The 9,854-nt window shown below is 45.1% G+C and overlaps 1 long non-coding RNA gene across 1 annotated transcript; it reads left to right on the forward strand.

Annotated features, from left to right (window-relative positions):
• Window positions 1-1,351: 1,351 nt before the first annotated feature.
• On the forward strand, window positions 1,352-7,059 carry LOC133218995 (uncharacterized). Its single transcript, XR_009727321.1, has 2 exons — window positions 1,352-3,910; window positions 6,129-7,059. It is a non-coding gene; the product is annotated as an uncharacterized LOC133218995 (long non-coding RNA).
• The last annotated feature ends 2,795 nt before the right edge of the window (window positions 7,060-9,854 follow it).

Consider the following 9,854-nt stretch of genomic DNA (forward strand, 5'->3'; position numbering starts at 1 on the left):
TGCTCTAGTGCTGCTGAACTTCCTTGCTTTGAGCCTGTAAGCTGGTCAGGTCTGAAGGGATAGAGTGCTGCAGGTCTTACCTCCACAAGGAAGAACTCTCTCAGTTCATCTTCTAGGGGCCTGGGTCTCTCAGCCCCCATTTATGTTCCCCGGCACTACTTGCATATACACTATTTCATCTCAGTGTTTTGACCTTGCATGGCTGTAAGGAAACTTAGATGTTCAAATTTCAAGTGTGAAGAGAAATGTGGAATGTAAAAAAACCAAGGACAGTTGGCCTCCCTAACTTAATCCAAAAGCCACTGTCTTCTCATGACCCAAGTACAGGTAGCAAAACTAGCCCACAAGGCTTGGCTCCTCAAGTGAGTTTGAGAATGAAGCCTGTACAATTAACTTGTGTAAAAGTAGTTTCCTTATTGGATGTTATGCATAGTCTATGAGCTACACCTACAAGTTACTTTTGCCTCTTCATTTGCAGGTGTTTTTGGCCACTGCTGGAACACTCGACTCAAGAATCCGGTGATTTTTGTCTTTGTGTGAACCTGTGTGTAAACACACACACACAGATCCTCTCCCCTCCTGTCCAGTGACACTACAGTTACATTTTTAACAAACCATCTGTTCAAGCCAAAGCATCTGAGCAATTCTTCACACAAATCTAGATGTGCAAAGAAGAGAAAACATCTGGAATTGTGCCTGCTGAATGGATGCTCTAAAACACTGCTGCCCACAAGGGTTACTGCACCCTCCTTATCTTTGGGGTGGATCCAAAACAAGTTTCCTTGTTTCCTCTGTGCTTAAATATACTCACATCCTGAAGATACAGTGGCATCCTTGTCTTTCCCTTGATGTATTTTAGAAAACCCATGGTGAAATACTCTGTTTAAACTTACCATGACTATTTATAACACAATTCTCTAGCAGACCAGAGTTAGAAGGGCCATTATTGTAAAACTAAGTAATCTGAGATGGCACATACAAGGAATCAACAGAAAAGCCCTGTTGGGAGGAAATTATGGAAACATAAACCGCATTTACAAACGTGTTTTTTGGTTGAGCTGCTGTAACCATTTTAGAAAAGCTGGGGATGGGGCTGCCTAGGGACATGATCCAGGTGCGCAGGTGCTGTGCAGCACTGAAGTACTGCTGGCGGAGAGGCACAGTTCACCATCAGAGCTGTTCTTGCCAGGGTTACCACTGCTCCCAAGCAAAGCAACAAACAAATGTGCACTCACAGATGGGTTTTGCTGGCACAGCTGTCTCAGTCGTGAATTGCACCTCTGATCAAAATTGAGAATCCTTGGGTGAGGAGATGGGGATGAAACACAAAGTCGAGGTGTGACTCACACAAAGTCGAGGTGTGACTCACACAAAGTCGGACAGGGAGGCAGGGACACGAGCAGAGCTGGAACAGTACTTTCTTCCCTCATTTCTCAGAGCTGCTGCAGACAGACGGCGTTGCCACTGAACTGTATATTTCAGTGTATAATTACTCGCTTATTAGCTGGCTACCTCATCATGCCAAGAAAGTTAGTGGGAATGTAGAGCAAAGACATTTCTCCTCTCCCTGTCTTTCAGAGCAGAGGAAAAACAACAGATCATACAACCTGCTGGGAATCTCCACCTCCTCCACTCTTTTTAGGCTGGCAGAGGATGAATTTTGATTGATTTCTCAGTTACATCTAGTATGCAGAAGAAAAAGAAAAAGAGCTAATCATGCTAGCCTGATACTAGAGACAGGGAATCTGATGGCCATGGCTATTATTGCTTCCAGAGTGATGTGCTGGGCACATGTGCCTGGTGGGTGACCTCACACTGAGCCATGACGATATTGGGAGCTACCAGCTCTACCACACACCACTGCTCAGTACCTCATAGAGGCGAAGGAATATAACACAGGGTGTCAACCTGACATAAAGCAAATTACAGGGCCACTGGAGTCAAGGTAAGGCTTGGCTTGCCTACCTTGGAGGTGGCACTTTTTAAAGCTTGAAAACATAATGGGTTTCTGGAGAAGTTTCTCCATGCAGCTTCCCAGGTGGCCACGTTTTCATGAAGGCTGAAGTGATTCTTCTTGCCAACTCAGCCCCTGCATTCAAACTTCCCCAGGAAAACCAGATGAGTTTTTTGAATAGCAGCAGACTTCCTTATTAGCAAAGTCAAGCAGGAAAATTAGTGAAAATAGTATAATTTTTATACAGACCAAATCATTCCTAGGTAACAGAGACAGAAAGAAATACTGCTGGTTCGACCCCCTGTTCTAATCAGAGCACATTGTAAGGAACAACCTTCAACCTTGATTTCTGAGAAGCCAATAATAAACCATTCATTTGTATTTCACGCAGAGCAGTGCCATATTCCATCAGGATGCACAAACCAGTATTCTGAAGGAACAATACGCATTTGGGATTGGATTTGCAGCTGTTCAGTAGCCTTCAGATTTGCAGGTAAACTATAGTATCTGACTTGCTGGAAGGTTTCATGGCATGTGATGCTGGCACTGAAGAATAAATGCCTCTGTTTTTCCCCCCTCTGATTTTTCCTGGTCTCTGGCATCAGGACTGAGAAAGACAGGAGCCATGTCTCCACCCAGCTTCAGGAGGGACTGGGGGAACCAACAAGATCCAAGAGATAGGGAGAAGCCGGTGGGAAGCCAGGTCAGGACTGACTCAGGAATTAGGATGGGTAGGCAGAGAAAGGATCGGGTGGGAAATGGCCAGTAGAGGGGGTGAAAGAGGGACTCTGGGTCGTCTTGAAGTATGGAACGAGAAGCCAGGAATGCTGGCAAGATGGTGTGGGGGCAAGTGAACAACCAAAACTTGGCGAAAGTCAGCATGTAAGGTGGCACTGCGGCAGCATCACTGGGGCAGGGGCTAATAGTCCCAGGCTGTGCTGGAATGTGGTTCTGGGCCATGGGCAGGGTGGGGGCAGGTTCGGGAGGGGAGTCTGGGCAGGGTCCCCAGTTTCTGGCAGCTCTGCCCCTTCTTTCTGCCCATTCAGCTCTTACTTTTCTCCATCCCCAGCTTTTGGCAACCCCTCACATGCTTTGAACCCTGCTAGAATTCCCTTAAGGGAGCTGGAGGGGTTGGAGGAGCTGATCAAAAGGTAAAGAAGAGGGTGAAATATACCTCCCTCTGCCTAAGGAGCTGCCCTGGGCATACCTGGTCTTGGGTGTAACCACCTCAGTTGGCAGGGGGTGAGCTCATCCCTGCTCCAAACATCTTGTTTGGGTGCAGGAGAAGCATCACCTGTGTGAGGTGTGTTGTGTTAAGCACTATTCTTCCTTCACCATGTCTGGAAAAAGTACCTCTGAGCCCCTGAAAACAGCAGACATTTTGGTGGAAGATAGATAAGAAAGAATATTTTGCAGGAACCAAGAGATGTCTGTCTCTGTCAAATGAGCATTGGCCAATCAAAACATTACCAATAGAGATTTCTCATATTAGCACCTTTTTTTTTTTTTCCTTGCTTGTCTTGGTAGAATCACATTTCATTTTCAAACCGCAGCTCTACATTTATCATCCCTGATTTAGTAAATTGCCTCTTGGAGAAGCAGTGTCTAACCTACCTTTATTTAAGACTTTGCAGGATAATGTGTCTGTTGGACTCAGAGAGGCTCACAAAAAAAGTGGCAGATGCAGCAAATGTATCGAAATGGAGATAATGCAAATGATTTTACATTCAAAATATTCTTCCTCTAGTAACTTAGCACTTTCAGAAAATACTGTATTGTCAGTAAGACTTAAATCTAAAACCTTGAAGCAAGAGGAATTTTATTGTCTTTCTCCTTCTTTATTTTTCTCTTAACAGGGATCAAAATCAACCTTTCAATAAGCCTCTTTTTGTAGTCAAAATAGAAGGAGGTGAAGATACCTCTATAATAAAAGTTGGCTCAAGGCTTATCAGCAGGGTAGGTAAAATTTAATTTTGCAGCACAAGGATTTTCTCTTCACCCTTGGGCAGGCAAAATTCAACTGTGTGGCAGCAGCAGAGTGAGTCCCTCCTGAGACGTGTTTCTCCTTTTCTACCCCATTGATACCTCACAGCTTGTAGGGGGAAAGGTTGGACAGTCAGCTGCTGCCTACTGCAGCTACACCATCCCCATCTCTTCCAGCCCAGGCAAACTAGGTTGCTGGCTGCCCTGGCAGGCTCCCACCTTTGCCTGTGTGTGAAAACAGCCCTGTCTGTAATAAGGTAGAAAAACTCGTATCTGCAAAGCCGAGCCTGGAATCATTATCTTACAGCTGCAAACACAGCCTCCCACTTAAATGAAAGGATGCAGATAATTGAGTTATCTTGTATAAAACGAATTCTTCTGCCCTATAAACTGTACCCAGTACACATGATGCAATCTCACTGTACCAGGCTGGAGAGAGGCGTGTTGGGAATGGAGGTGGCTTACTCACCCCAAGCAGGAGCAGACTTCTCACGTGCCATCAGCGCACACAGCTAAACTTCAGAGGATGGTGGCATTCACATATATGCCCCTTCCCATTTCAGCTCCACAGGAATACCGTCAAGCTGATGATTTCCACTGAAATCAATAGGAAAAGTAGAGGGCATCAGCAAAATCATTAATAATTCCTCTCAATTATAATCTAGTTTCTTCAAATACAGCTGTTGCTGGAGCCTTCAGCCACAATTAATGAAATGGAAAATCTGAAGGACAATAAACAGTATATTTGTGAGCTAGAGGGATGTGAACAAACAGTAAACAAACAGAAAAATGTCAAAGGGGTTAAATCTTTAATAAACTACTGCGCCAACATAATTTGATGAGCTCTCCTTCAGCTGTTTCACAAATACTTTTCCTTGCTTTCAGAGTCGTCTGGTCTTTTTCAAGCCAAACACATTTCACAAGACAAATTTGTAGAGGAACCAAAATGGGCCTTTAAAACAGAAATAGATTGCAACCTTGTTATTACGTTTTAAAAGCAATGGTACGAATGCAAGATTACATATTCATCCTAGTTGTGATTCTTCATTCCTCATAGGTACACAGATCCTGTGTTTGGCATGGAGCTCATTGATACTCAGTAATTTCTGCTGTTTATAAAGTGAATCAAGCAGGTGCATTCTGCAATTGTAAATTCTAAGGGTTATAACATACACACCCACCCACCCACATAAGCACAGTGAGGTTAATACCAATCTAAAAATATTTTGTATGGCAGAAAGAACAGAAAAACATTATCAGCAGAGTTGTTGGAAGAGGGGGTTGTAGGGCTGGCCACATGAGTTCAGAAATTACTCTGTGTTCACCTGTCCAGCCTGGTTAAGCACTGTACCTCTCTGAAGGTACTTTATCAAGTGTTTTGGGATGACAAAGGCCACAGTCCCTGTATGTCTTAAAGTAGCCAGCAATGCAGATGAAAACATCACATTTATGAAGCCAAGGGAGGAAAGGATAAGTTTTCTTAGGCCTGATTTCATGTCACAGGTACATTTTTGTTATTTTTGGATTTACCAAGAGTGACTCAAAATACAGAATTCCAATCCCCCAAGACACAGAGACAATCAATCACCGACGAAGGGGAAATGCTGAATTCCTAGTACCTACCCTTCTCTAAGAAAGCCTGTCGGCTGTGTAATGCAAACTAATCTGTTCTGAGCATCAGCTTTCTTGTTTCTTGCCCTGGTTCACATATATACAACATCCATTGGGAGAGGGAGAGAGAGAGACAGAGAAAAAGAAGGGGGAGGCACAAGGCAGGGAGGCATAGAAAGAGAGGCCACATCCACACATATCAATGACTCTAGGAAGAAAACAGCTAATACATGGAGCTGGACTTGGAGAAAGGTGGACTGCTCTGCAATTTTCTTGGTGAACTGCAGCTGAGATTGGTTCAGAACTATCAGAAATAAGATGCTGCATGAAAGACAAAAAAATCAGGGCATGTTTTTAACTGTTGGGGAGGGGGGGTATTGGCTGGGGGAAGCAGATGGCAGTGACTTACGAGAACAGGGCACTGCTGTTGTAGCCGCTGCTGCAACTGTCACAGCTCAGCTCTTTTCTGTCTGACAGAAGGGCCTCTGGGCAGCCACAGATGAGTCAGACTCATGCGTGTTGTACAGGCATCTCTGGAGAACCCCAGTTCTTCCCTTTCATTTTTGTCACAACACTTAAGGATTTGAAATGAGTCGTGCAACCCCTACATCCTATGAGCAGCCTTTTCCCTCTCACTGCATCTTTCCCAGTGCCTGAGCTGCGGCCAGCCCTGATGAGCCCAGCGTGGCTGGGTGGCATCATACAGGAGGGATCCCTACAGTCTCCAAGCAAGAGTATCATTAGCATTCTCTTGAGTGTTGCAGCAAGGAGGCTGAGGAGCAGCAGCTACTGGAGACACACATTGAAGCCACCTCATTTGCATTCCTTAGGAAGACCTGCTGGCTTTGGCAAACCCACTTGAACTTATAGGTTACCCATTAGCACTCCTGAATAGCCCCCATTTGCTCTGAGAGACACCACTGCCCCTGACCAACACTGCCTCAACCCCAACAGAGAGTAGAAGCAGTAGGACAGTTTTGAGCTTGAGACTGGCCAAAGCACATATCCAGTGTATCCCACCACACAAGAAACTCCTGGCTGTTTGGAAAAGAGAAACTGTGTCAGCAGTGGCACCCTGGGTTGCTCTTTTTTTCACAAGACTGATCTGTTGGTTTGAAGCTGGTGCGCAGTTTCCTACCCTCAAAAGACTATTTTAAAGCTCTACAGAGAGCAGTTGTTGAACAAGCTCTGTTAATACAGCAGAGCAGCAGCAAATCCATTTCACCTTCTTAGCTAATGGCTTCCCCTCCTGGAAAAGAGATTCCAGAGAAAAGAAACAAACACTGCTGCCTGTGCCAGAACGCCTGACCTGAGCCTGAGCACAGCGTGCTGCTGCCCCGGCATGTGGGAGGGGAAGGGGCACCTCTGGTGAACTGCTCTGCCCTCAAATACAGGACTGGAGGCTGAGGGCTGAGGGCTGTGGTTGAAGAGGTGAGCTGGTGCAGAATTATTGCTTTCTGTGCTTCGATATTTCTGGGAAAAAATAAGGCAAACTTAGCCACTGTCGTACACACATTTTATGCAAATCTCATCTTTGTCTTCTGCATACTGATACATAATTTGCATCTGATTATCAACTTTGGGTCTACTGTTTTATTCTAAACAGAGTTCTTGATGCTGAAAGGTGTTCAATTGACAGCCCTGGTGAATAAAGTGATCTCTCTAACAAGGTGATAGGAGAAGAACAGCTACCCACATCGGGCTCTGCCATTACTTGGTGATCTTAAAGGTCTTTTCCATCTTAGCTGATTCTATAATTATTCCCCAGCCAGGGTCAACAGTGAGGCCTTGGCCTCTCTGAGCCTGCCAGCTGATGCAGAGTGGGGCTGTGAATGTGGATTCCCTCTGAACTTTCTATGAAGACAACCCAAAATGCTTTAAAAAGTAACAGCTACTATGTTGGGTCAGATTCACATTTGTGCTACACCTACAACGGGGTCCAGTACCTAGGTGGCTCTGACAACACAGACAGAGATCATGAGAAAGTTTACACAGTGGTATCTTCACACCCAAAATGAAAGCCTTCACCTTCTTTATCCAGAGGAGAGCAGGCTTTTGTTTCCTCTGGCACATGCACAGATATTGCCAGCTGGATATAGCCCTGTGTGTCCAGCAGCAGTAACGTGTGAGTCCTTTTCCAGACTGCAGTGGTGTCTTGCCTTGTGTCACAAGGCAAAAACATTTGTCTGGGGTAAAAGTGGATCGAGTCTGCTGAAGTCAATGGCTTGACTCTTTACTCTGGCTGACATTTTGGCTCCGTTACACCACATTAGCATAAACTTTTTGGGAAGCCCTGTGTAGAAATCAATAATAACCAGAGATCATGGTCTTCAAGTTCTGCTACACATGGATCTTAGCAATTACCTCTCCTACCTCTGGAAAGATTCTATTACTTCATATGGAGGGGGGGCACAGGGCCCTCCCTAGTGCTAGATGAGCAGAGGGAGCTATTCACAGTAGCTACAGGATGAAACAGCAACTGATCTACCAACCTACCCTGCACCACAAGCCTACTTCAGTCAAGCGGAAGGATGAGGACAAATGGATGTTAATCCTGATCCTTAGGCTTCAGCAGTCACAACACTGAGCACGATGAGCCTGTCCACTTGACTTTGGGATGGATGGCTGTTTTAGCTGTGTTTGTCCTGTCAATAAAGGATTCAGGCCCCATAAGAGCTGTTTCTATAAGAGAGGCAGATTAAGACAAATAATGCAGACTTAGTGCTCTTTACATGGCCTGCATGGGCTGACTCTGCTGCAATATGCACACCCACAAATCTTCTCAGCTTGTTACCTCATCGAACGTGGCTGTTCCTCCGTAAGGACAGGAGCCGGGTGATACCTCAACAGATTTTGAACACTACATGCTAAGTCAGAACTGGAAATAGCCTGACTAGGAGAGCTCTGGGCCTGGCCTGGCAGGGAGGTAGACCCTGTCAGAAAAACGCAGGATGAAGCAAGACATGTGGCAGCCCTGCCGGATAGGACCCTTGGCTTTGCAGAGGAGGGGGCATAGTTTTCCTGTCATTAAGGAAGACATCTCTCATTATTTTTGCACTTACTCTTTGCTAACACCCCCGTTAGTATTTCACTTCTCTCTCCTTTGCACAGCCAGTTCCAGGTTAAGAAAGCAGGAGTATGCATTGTGTAAATGAAGTTTGTTGTTTTCCTTTGAAGTATGTGGGAAGGCTTTGAAAGCCCAACTGTAACCGTTCCTGATAATCTCAACTTTCTGCTCTATTTCTCTGGTTAACCTTGCTGGCTCGAAACAACAAAAAGCGTAGCCTGAAGGAAATGATGCTCAATGCTTTCTTAACTTTCTAATGGTATTTTACCAGAGATATTTTCTTTTTGTTAAAATCTTTGAAGTCCATTTCTCTCTTTCTGTGTGGATTCTCGTTGAGACCGAATGGCTCTTATCAGCCTGCTTCCCCAGGCACAGAGTAGGAGGCATGACTGCCTTCCTTCCCCAGGTCATAACAAGAAGACAGTCAGTAAGGGGGTGCCACTGAGATGTCAGCAGTAAGCAAGTCGACACAGGGATGTTTCAGTTTTCTTTCCAGAGGAAGGTGAGAGCGAAATGTTCTCTCACGGGTGTCCCACTTAGAGCCAAGATGTGATCTATTCGGTCACCACTCTGCCCGTCTAGTTCTCGACTGAACAAGTCTCTTTCAAATTGCTTTGCAGTCAGCTCAAGAGGTCACTCTTGACTCAAGCAAACTTTCTTCTCCTATGCACATTTGCTTCCCTCTGCCCCTATCTGCATTTTTGAGCTAATTGAACAGCCATCCCATGCCTTCAAGGCATAGATATTGCTTCTGCTGTGGCACAAATCCTAAGTGTGAAGAAGGTGATGGAGACAGACATTTGACACACTGTAATGTAATCACCACACCATATAGCAGGCTGAAAATGGGAAGGACCCATAACTGGAAGATTTCACTGCCAAGAAAGTCTGTCCCACAGGTAGAGCAATAGGGTTCATCCTGACCAAGTCAGCAGAATATACCACCCACCCACAAGAATTTAACATTGCCAACCTCTGTCTCTGTCTCAACCCTAAGGAAATTTCTAATTCTTCAGGGAAAGAAGAAGAAAAAGACATGTTCTACCTCCATAAACCCCAACCCTTCCATCATGGATGTGACAAATAAAAGGAGGGATAAATAACTGTGTAAACAGGCCCCTTGAACATAATTGAAGAACCAGACTAATTTGGCCTGTCTATAACAGGTCAGAGCTGGGCACTAGACTTACCCTCAACAGATAAAGATGAGTAACTACATAATGAGGGTAAAATATTCAT

The sequence above is a fragment of the Neopsephotus bourkii genome, unplaced genomic scaffold (genome assembly GCF_033783945.1).
Source record: "Neopsephotus bourkii isolate Nb327-2 ecotype Australia unplaced genomic scaffold, CSIRO-AGI_Nbou_v1 NB_1292, whole genome shotgun sequence".
NCBI lineage: Eukaryota > Metazoa > Chordata > Aves > Psittaciformes > Psittacidae > Neopsephotus > Neopsephotus bourkii.